Here is a 10,918-nt window from a genome sequence, read left to right as displayed (position 1 = left end):
TACCATGTTCTTGGATTGGAAGTATCAACATTGTGAAAGTGACTATAATACCAAAAGCAATCTACAGATTCAGTTCAATCCCTATCAAACTACCAGTGGCATTTTTCACAGAACTAGAACAAAAAATTTCACAATTTATATGGAAACACAAAAGACCCCAAATAGCCAAAGCAATCTTGAGAAAGAAAAACGGAGCTGGAGGAATCAGGCTCCCTGACTTCAGACTGTACTACAAAGCTACAGTTATGAAGACAGTATGGTACTGGCACAAAAACAGAAATATAGATCAATGGAACAGGTTAGAAAGCCCTGAGATAAACCCATGCACATATGGTCACCTTATCTTTGTTAAAGGAGGCAAGAATATACAATGGAGAAAAGATAGCCTCTTCAATAAGTGGTGCTGGGAAAACTGGACAGCTACATGTAAAAGAATAAAGTTGGAACACTCCCTAACACCATATACAAAACTAAACTCAAAATGCATTAAAGACCGAAATATAAGGCCAGACACTATCAATCTCTAGAGGAAAACATAGGCAGAACAGTCTATGACATAAGTCACACCAAGATCCTTTTTGACCCACCCCCAAGATCCTTTTTGACCCACCTCCTTTTTGACCCATCTTCTATAATTCTAAACTATTCTATTCTGAAAGCATTTACCTTCTTCGGACCAGTGCAACTGACCTTAACCATAAAATATTGTTCAGTCGTTCTTAACAAATCTAATATGAAGATATTGGTACACTGGCTTGTGAATTCATTTTTTATGATTAAATTCCATGGGACTGTATCATGTTATTATAAGGTCTAACCTGCTTCCTGGTCACTTCTATTTTCCCTCATCACTTGATCTCCAGATGCAGTTCTGCTTGGTCTCTGGTGTCCTGCTCTAATTCTAACCCAACCCCAAAGAAATATAATCAGCTACAGTACCACATATAAGGATCAACTTTTATTCACTATTCATTTAATTGCTAGTTTGATGTTAATCTGATCAATGATCTTCAGTTTCATTTGAGGGAACTGTGTTTGTCAAGATAGCACAGCGAAAGTTTATGTATTTTGGAACCAGAAACTCATATCTCTAGTCTAGTCACAGTAGCTCAGTGAACTTGGAAATCAGTCTGTAACCCATTGAATGTCAATCTTTTCATCTTCAAAATAAGGATAAACTATTTACTTCACGGTACTATTATGTTGATTACACGAGGTTGCTTTCCCCTGGTTAAAACCATTGATCTAAAAATCCCAAATCCAAGGTTCTATATGATCTTGATACAGCTGAACTCACCAGTCTCTTTCAATGCTACCCTCCCCTTCCTATATCAAAGGACATAAATTCTAGTACTTGCAGTGGCCAGACAAGTAATGCAAGGAATGAATCTGATGGGATGGAAAGGAAAACAGGAAGTGGTGGGGATGCTGGTAGAGTAGATAACACAGGGCTTAAAAAAAGAAATCAGCCTCCTCGACCCAGATAATTGTTGCCATGTGAGAACATGTATTTTGAGAAGAGCTGTTTTTGTTTTTTAAGAGAGGCTTGAAGTTGGAATTTTTATATGATAAGTTTTGATTTAAAATATTGGGTACTGGTTTAAATAACTTCAGAGCTTGACAAAAATTACCAATCAAGTTGTCCAATGAAGACATAACTCGACATGCCTTCTTTTCTGCACATACATGGCAAGGACATAGATAATAACTAGGATGTTAAAAAAAAGGGGAAAATAGGGCTTCCCTGGTGGCGCAGTGGTTGAGAGTCCGCCTGCTGATACAGGGGACACGGGTTCACGCCCCGGTCCGAGAGGATCCCACATGCCGCGGAGCGGCTGGGCCCGTGAGCCATGGCCGCTGAGCCTGTGCGTCCGGAGCCTGTGCTCCGCAACGGGAGAGGCCAAAACAGTGAGAGGCCCGCGTACCGCCAAAAAAAAAAAAAAAGGGGGGGGGGGGAATATACAAATGGGATAAAGAAAAAATAAACAAGGTGGCAAAATCTGTTTCTTCATGTATGAAGTTTGACTTTAGTTCATTCTGTAGGTCCCAATGTATAAAACATGTGTAGAGAAGCAGCTAAGTTGCTATACCTATCCCAGCCACCCACCCTCCACTACTATCCCCGAGGACTCTGTCTACCACTGCAAAGAAGCTAACCCGACCATTTCTTCCTGGTGCTTGAGAGCACAGAGTACAGGGGCAGGCCTCTCATGAGCGAAGCAACCCAAATTCCCCAGTCCCCTTCTTGGGAGGCTACAGTTGCATGTTCCAATGTTAGTGGTGTCAACAACAAACCGACATTCCTAAGCATTGTGAAAAATAAGTCAGGATTCTGAGGACACTTTGTTGTTGTTGTTATTCCTTTGCTTTCTTGTTTATTTTATATCCAGGATCAGAAATAGATTGACTGTCTACACTTCAGGGCTTTCTTTCAGAAAAGAAGTGTTACGGTTGTTAGAAAACAAACCTCATCTGACTCACAAGCTCTAGTACAGAGCTTGCTGCAGCCAAAGAACAATCTGTCCAAATTTATAGCCTTTGGTTAACTCCTCAGATGGCTTTGCAGTAGATGCATCCCTGGAGCTTACTCCTGAGTCATTTTTCCTTTACTTTATGTTTGTATATTTTAAGCAAATGAAACAACCAGTATATTGGAATCAGTGGTTTTCTTTTTTTTAAAGAAAAAAAATAGGTAAATTATTCATGGGGAAAATGGTAGAAAGTAAAAAGCTTCAATTGGCTGCAAGTGGCATCTCTCAAACACAGTAAGTCACAGTCTTAAATAGCTCAATGGACTTTAGTCAATAAAATAAACAAGCTGCAAGTAGAGTCCAAGCTTCAGTGCAGTATGCAAATGAAAGTTCAGGAAGCCAATTGCTTCTCAACCCGAGGACAGAGTTAATAGAGGGGAAATGACAAAATGTGTAAGAAGGATTTGAAAGAGAAAGCTTTTTACTATTTTTGTCTCTTTCCTATTTAATGTAAGGGCAAATAACTACAAAACTTAGTTTTGAGAGATAAACCAAGCTGCAAGTTAAAAAAAAATCTTCATATATGAAAATGATATTTCCATGGCCAAGAATTTGAACATTTCACATTACAGATAAAGATTTTTAGAAAAGTATGATTCTAGATATGGAAACTATAACACAAACTGGCACAAGGAACATCTACGGATCAAGCAAAGCTAAGTTTGTTAGACTTACTGCAGAAAGAGAGACCAAAACTTTGACAATGTCACTGGTCTCTCAAAATGAGGAAACTAGAGGGATATCCACTGGGCTTGGGCCAGATTTTAAGGCAGATCTTCCAAGACAGAGAAGAGTTGAAATTGGGCAATGTTTATAGTGAAAAAACTTTGGTGTAGGGTACAGCAAAGTTAAGGTCCGGAAACGAGGCTTGATGAGCAAACCGTATCCTCTTTTTTTTTTTTTTTTAACATCTTTATTGGAGTATAATTGCTTTACAATGGTGTGTTAGTTTCTGCTTTATAACAAAGTGAATCAGCTATACATATACATATATCCCCATACCTCTTCCCTCTTGCGTCTTCCTCCCTCCCACCCTCCTTATCCCACATCTCTAGGTGGTCAAAAAGCACAGAGCTGATCTCCCTGCACTATGCGGCTGCTTCCCACTAGCTATCTATTTTACATTTGGTAGTGTATATATGTCCATGCCACTCTCTCACTTTGTCCCAGCTTACCCTTCCCCCTCCCCGTGTCCTCAGGTCCATTCTCTAGTAGCTCTGCGTCTTTATTCCCATCTTATGCCTAGGCTCTTCATGACCTTTTTTTTTTTTTTTTAGATTCCATATATATGTGTTATCATACTGTATTTTTTTTTTCTGTTTCTGACTTACTTCACTCTGCATGACAGACTCAGGGTCCATCCACCTGACCACAAATAACTCAATTTCGTCTGTTTTTATGGCTGAGTAATATTCCATTGCATATATGTGCCACATCTTCTTTATCCATTCATCTGTCGATGGACACTTCGGTTGTTTCCATGTGCTGGCTATTGTAAATAGAGCTGCAATGAACATTGTGGTACATGACTCCTTTTGAATTATGGTTTTCTCAGGGTATATGGCCAGTAGTGGGATTGCTGGGTCGTATTTTAGTTTTTCAAGGAACCTCCATACTGTTCTCCATAGTGGCTGTATCAATTTACATTCCTACCAACAGTGCAAGAGGGTTCCCTTTTCTCCACACCTTCTCCATCATTTACGGTTTGTAGATTTTTTATGATGGACATTCTGACCCATGTGAGGTGATACCTCATTGTAGTTTTGATTTGCATTTCTCTAATGATAAATGATGTTGAGCATTCTTTCATGTGTTTGTCGGCAATCTGTATATCTTCTTTGGAGAAATGTCTATTTAGGTCTTCTGCCCATTTTTGGATTGGGTTTTTTGTTTTTTTGATATAGAGCTGCATGAGCTCTGTGTAAATTTTGGACATTAATCCTTTGCCAGTTGCTTCATTTGCAAATATTTTCCCCCATTCTGAGGGCTGTCTTTTCATCTTGTTTATGGTTTCCTTTGCTGTGCAAAAGCTTTGAAGTTTCATTAGGTCCCATTTGTTTATTATCGTTTTTATTTCCATTTCTCTAGGAGGTGGGCCAAAAAGGATCTTGGTGTGACTTATGTCATAGACTGTTCTGCCTATGTTTTCCTCTAGAGATTGATAGTGTCTGGCCTTATATTTCGGTCTTTAATGCATTTTGAGTTTAGTTTTGTATATGGTGTTAGGGAGTGTTCTAACTTTATTCTTTTACATGTAGCTGTCCAGTTTTCCCAGCACCACTTATTGAAGAGGCTATCTTTTCTCCATTGTATATTCTTGCCTCCTTTAACAAAGATAAGGTGACCATATGTGCATGGGTTTATCTCAGGGCTTTCTAACCTGTTCCATTGATCTATATTTCTGTTTTTGTGCCAGTACCATACTGTCTTCATAACTGTAGCTTTGTAGTACAGTCTGAAGTCAGGGAGCCTGATTCCTCCAGCTCCGTTTTTCTTTCTCAAGATTGCCTTGGCTATTTGGGGTCTTTTGTGTTTCCATATAAATTGTGAAATTTTTTGTTCTAGTTCTGTGAAAAATGCCACTGGTAGTTTGATAGGGATTGAACTGAATCTGTAGATTGCTTTTGGTATTATAGTCACTTTCACAATGTCGATACTTCCAATCCAAGAACATGGTATATCTCTCCATCTATTTGTATCATATTTAATTTCTTTTATCAGTGTCTTACAATTTTCTGCATACAGGTCTTTTGTATCCTTAGGTAGGTTTATTCCTATGTATTTTATTCATTTTATTGCAGTGGTTAATGGGAGGGTTTTTTTAATTTCACTTTCAGATTTTTCATCATTAGTGTATAGGAATGCAAGAGATTTCTGTGCATTAATTTTGTATCATGCTACTTTACCAAATTCATTGATTAGTTCTAGTAGTTTTCTGGTAGCGTCATTAGGATGATGCATCATGCCATCTGTATCATGCCATCTGTAAACACTAACAGCTTTACTTCTTTTCTGATTTGGATTCCTTTTATGTCTTTTTCTTCTCTGATTGCTGTGGCTAAAACTTCCAAAAGTATGTTGAATACTAGTGGTGAGAGTGGGCAACACTGTCCTGTTCCTGATCTTAGTGGAAATTGTTTCAATTTTTCACCATTGACGACGATGTTGGCTGTGTGTTTGTCATATATCGCCTTTATTATGTTGAGGTAAGTTTCCTCTATGCCTACTTTCTGGAGGGTTTTTATCATAAATGGGTGTTGAATTTTGTCAAAAGCTTCTTCTGCATCTGTTGAGAGGATCATATGGTTTTTCTCCTTCAATTTGTTAATATGGTGTATCACATTGATTGATTTGCATATAATGAAGAATCCTTGCATTCCTGGGATAAACCACACTTTATCATGGTGCATGATCCTTTTAATGTGCAGTTGGATTCGGTTTGCTAGTATTTTGTTGAGGATTTTTGCACCTATGTTCATCAGTGATATTGGCCTTTAGTTTTCTTCCTGTGTGACATCTTTTTCTGGTTTTGTTATCATGGTGATGGTGGTTTCATAGAATGAGTTTGGGAGTGTTCCTCCCTCTGCTATATTTTAGAAGAGCTTCAGAAGGATAGGTGTTAGCTCTTCTGTAAGTGTTTGATAGAATTCGGCTGTGAAGCCGTCTAGTTCTGGGCCTTTGTTTGCTGGAAGATTTTTAATCGCAGTTTCAATTTCAGAGCTTGTGATCGGTCTGTTCATATTTTCTATTTCTTCCTGGTTCAGTCTCTGAAACTTATGCATTTTTAGGAATTTGTCCATTTATTCCAGGTTGCCCATTTTATTGGCATATAGTTGCTTATAGTAATCTCTCATGATTCTTTGTATTTCTGCAGTGTCAGTTGTTGCTCCAGACGCACAGGTTCAGTGGCCATGGCTCACAGGCCTAGCCGCTCCACGGTATGTGGGATCTTCCCAGACCAGGGCACGAACCTGTGTCCCCTGCATCGGCAGGTGGACTCTCAACCACTGTGCCACCAGGGAAGCCCAGGTCTCCATTTTCATTTCTAATTCTACTGATTTGAGTCGTCTCCCTTTTTCTCTTGATGAGTCTGGATAATGGTTTATCAATTTTGTATATCTTCTCAAAGAACAAACTTTTAGTTTTATTGATCTTTGCTATTGTTTCCTTCATTTCTTTTTCATTTTTTTCTGATCTGACCTTTAAGATTTCTTTCCTTCTGCTAACTTAGGGGTTTTTTTGTTCTTCTTTCTCTAATTGCTTTAGGTGTAAGGGTAGGTTGTTTATTTCAGATGTTTCTTGTTTCTTAAGGTAGGATTGTGTTGCTATAAACTTCCCTCTTAGAACTGCTTTTGCTGCATCCCATAGGTTTTGGGTCATCGTGCTTTCATTGTAATTTGTTTCTAGGTATTTTTGGATTTCCTCTTTGATTTCCTCAGTGATCTCTTGGTTATTGAGTAGTGTATTGTTTAGCCTCCATGTGTTTGTATTTCTTACAGGTTTTTTCCTGTAATTGATAGCTAGTCTCATAGCATTGTGGTCAGAAAAGATACTTGATATGATTTCAATTTTCTTAAATTTACCAAGGCTTGATTTGTGAACCAAGATATGATCTATCCTGGAGAATGTTCCACGAGCACTTGAGACGAACGTGTATTCTGTTGTTTTCGGATGGAATGTCCTATAAATATCAATTAACTCTATCTTGTTTAATGTATCATTTAAAGCTTGTGTTTCCTTATTTATTTTCAATTTTGGATGATCTGTCCATTGGTGAAAGTGGGGTGTTAAAGTCCCCTACTCTGATTGTGTTACTGTCGATTTCCCCTTTTATGGCTGTTAGCATTTGCCTTATGTATTGAGGTGCTCCTATGTTGGGTGCACAAATATTTACAATTGTTATATCTTCTTCTTGGATCGCTCCCTTGATCATTATGTAGTGTCCTACTTTGTCTCTTGTAATTGTGTTTGTTTTAAAGTCTATTTTGTCTGTTATGAGAATTGCTACTCCAGCTTTCTTTTGATTTCCATTTTCATGGAATATCTTTTTCCATCCCCTCACTTTCAGTCTGTATGTGTCCCTAGGTCTAAAGTGGGTCTCTTGTAGACAGCATATATATGGGCCTTATTTTTGCATCCATTCATCCACTCTAGGTCTTTTGGTTGGAGCGTTTAATCCATTTACATTTAAGGTAATTATCGATATGTATGTTCTATTACCATTTTCTTTTTTATTTTTTTTCTTTTTTTTTTTTTTTGTGTTACGCGGGCCTCTCACTGTTGTGGCCTCTCCCATTGCGGACGTGCAGGCTCAGCGGCCATGGCTCATGGGCCCAGCCACTCCGCGGCATGTGGGATCTTCCCGGACCGGGGCACGAACCCATGTCCCCTGCATCGGCAGGGGGACTCTCAACCACTGCGCCACCAGGGAAGCCCCTACCATTTTCTTAATTGTTTTGGGTTTGTTATTGTAGGTCTTTTCATTCTCTTGTGTTTGCTATCCAGAGAAGTTCCTTTAGCATTTGTTTAAAGCTGGTTTGGTGGTGCTGAATTCTCTTAGCATTTGATTGGCTGTAAAGGTTTTAATTTCTCCATCGAATCTGAATGAGATCCTTGCTGGGCAGAGTAATCTTGGTTGTACGTTTTTCCCTTTCATCACTTTAAATATGTCCTGCCACTCCCTTCTGGCTTGCAGAGGTTCTGCTGAAAGATCAGCTGCTAACCTTATGGGGATTAGCTTGTATATTATTTGTTGTTTTTCCCTTGCTGCTTTTAATATTTTTTGTTTGTATTTAACTTTTGATAGTTTGATTAATATGTGTCTTGGCGTGTTTCTCCTTGGATTTATCCTGTGTGGGACTCTCTGTGCTTCCTGGACTTGATTAACTATTTCCTTTCCCATATTAGGGAAGTTTTCAACTATAATCTCTTCAAATATTTCCTCAGTCCCTTTCTTTTTCTCTTCTTCTAGGATCTCTATAATTCGAATGTTGATGCGTTTAACGTTGTCCCAGAGGTCTCTGAGACTGTCCTCAATTCTTTTCATTCTTTTTTCTTTTTCCTGCTCTGCAGTATTTATATCCACTATTTTATCTTCAAGGTCACTTATCTGTTGTTCTGCCTCAGTTATTCTTCTATTGATCCAGTCTAGAGAATTTTTAATTTCATTTATTGTGTTGTTCATCACTGTTTGTTTGCTCTTTAGTTCTTCTAGGTCCTTCTTAAACATTTCTTGTATTTTCTCCATTCTATTCCCAAGATTTTGCATCATGTTTACTATCATTATTCTGAATTCTTTTTCAGGTAGACTGCCTATTTCCTCTTCATTTGCTAGGTCTGGTGGGTTTTTACCTTGCTCCTTCACCTGCTGTGTTTTCTCTGTCTTCTCATTTTGCCTAACTTACTGTGTTTCGGGGTCTCCTTTTCACAGGCTGCAGGTTTGTAGTTATCGTTGTTTTTGGTGTCTGTTCCCAGTGGCTAAGGTTGGTTCAGTGGGTTGTGTAGGCTTCCTGGTGGAAGGGACTAGTGCCTGTGTTCTGGTGGATGAGGCTGGATCTTGCCTTTCTGGTGGGCAGGTCCACGTCTGGTGGTGTGTTTTGGAGGGTATGTGGCCTTATTATGATTTTAGGCAGCCTCTCTGCTAACTGATGGGGTTGTGTTCCTGTCTTGCTAGTTGTTTGACATAGGGGGTCCAGCACTGTAGCTTGCTGCTCAATGAGTGGAGCTGGGTCTACACGTTGAGATGGAGATCTCTGCGAGATTTTTGCCGTTTTGGTATTACGTGGAGCCGGGGGTCTCTTGTGGACCAGTGTCCTGAACTTGGCTTTCCCACCTCAGAGGCACAGCCCTGACGCCTGGCTGGAGCACCAGGAACCTGTCATCCACACGGCTCAGAATAAAAGGGAGAAATAAAGCAAGCAAGCAAGAAAAAATAAAATAAAATGAAATAAAATAACGTTATTGAAATAAAAAATAATTATTAAAAAATTTAAAAATAAAAAAAGAAGTAAAGAAAGAAGAGAGCAACAAAACCTAAAAACAAATCCACCAATGATAACTAGCGCTATAAACTATACTAAAAAAAGAAGGAAAAACAAAACAGACAGAGCCCTAGGACAAAAGGTAAAAGCAAAGCTATACAGACAAAATCAAACACAGAAGCATACACATACACACTCAGAAAAAGAAAAAAAGGGAAAAAAATATATATATATATCATTGCCCCCAGAGTCCACCTCCTCATTTTGGTATGATTCATTGTCTACTCAGTAATTCCACAGATGCAGGTACATCAAGTTGATTGTGGAGATTTAATCCGCTGCTCCTGAGGCTGCTGGGAGAGATTTCCCTTTCTCTCTTTGCACAGCTCCTGACGTTCACCTTTGGATTCGGCCCCGTCTCAGCGTGTACGTTGCCTGAGGGCATCTGTTCTTCACTCAGACAGGGCGGGGTTAAAGGAGCAGCTGCTTTGGGGGCTCTGGCTCTCTCAGGCCGGGGGGAGGGAGGATTACAGATGCGGGGTGAGCCTGCAGCGGCAGAGGCCGGCGTGACGTTGCAACAGCCTGAGGAGCGCCGTGTGTCCTCCCGGGGAAGTTGTCCCTGGATCCCGGGACCCTGGCAGTGGTGGGCTGCACAGGCTCGCGGAAGGGAGGTGTGGATAATGACCAGTGCTCGCACACAGGCTTCTTGGTGGCGGCAGCAGCGGTCTTAGCGTCTCATGCCCATGTCTGGGGTCCGCACTGTTAGCTGCGGCTCGTGCCCGTCTCTGGACCTCCTTTAAGGGCGCTCTTAATCCCCTCTCCTCGCGCACCAGGAAACAAAGGGGCAAGAAAAAGTCTCTTGCCTCTTAGACAAGTCCAGACCTTTTCCTGTACTCCCTCCTGGCTAGGTGTGGCGCACTAGTCCCTTCAGGCTGTGTTCACGCCGCCAACCCCAGTCCTCTCCCTGGGATCCGACCTCCGAAGCCCAGCCCGAGCCTCAGCTCCCAGCCCCCACCCACCCCGGCGGCTGAGCAGACAAGCCTCTCGGGCTGGTGAGTGCCGGTGTCGGCACTAATCCTTAGTGCGGTAATCTTGCTTTGCCCTCTGCACCCCTGTTGCTGCACTCTCCTCCGTGGCTTCGAAGCTTCCCCCTCTACCACCCGCAATCTCCACCCGCAAAGGGGCTCCTAGTGTGTGGAAACCTTTCTTCCTTCACAGCTCCCTCCCCGAGATGCAGGTCCCATCCCTATTCTTTTGTCTCTGTTTATTCTTTTTTCTTTTGCCCTACCCAGGTACGTGGGGGAGTTTTTTGCCTTTTGGGAGGTCTAATTTCTTCTGCCAGCGTTCAGTAGGTGTTCTGTAGGAGTTGTTCCACATGTAGATGTATTTCTGATGTCTTTGTGGGGA

Source organism: Leucopleurus acutus (genome assembly GCF_964270905.1).
Source record: "Leucopleurus acutus genome assembly, chromosome: 5".
Taxonomy (NCBI): domain Eukaryota; kingdom Metazoa; phylum Chordata; class Mammalia; order Artiodactyla; family Delphinidae; genus Leucopleurus; species Leucopleurus acutus.
Note: the sequence above shows the minus strand (reverse complement) of the source record.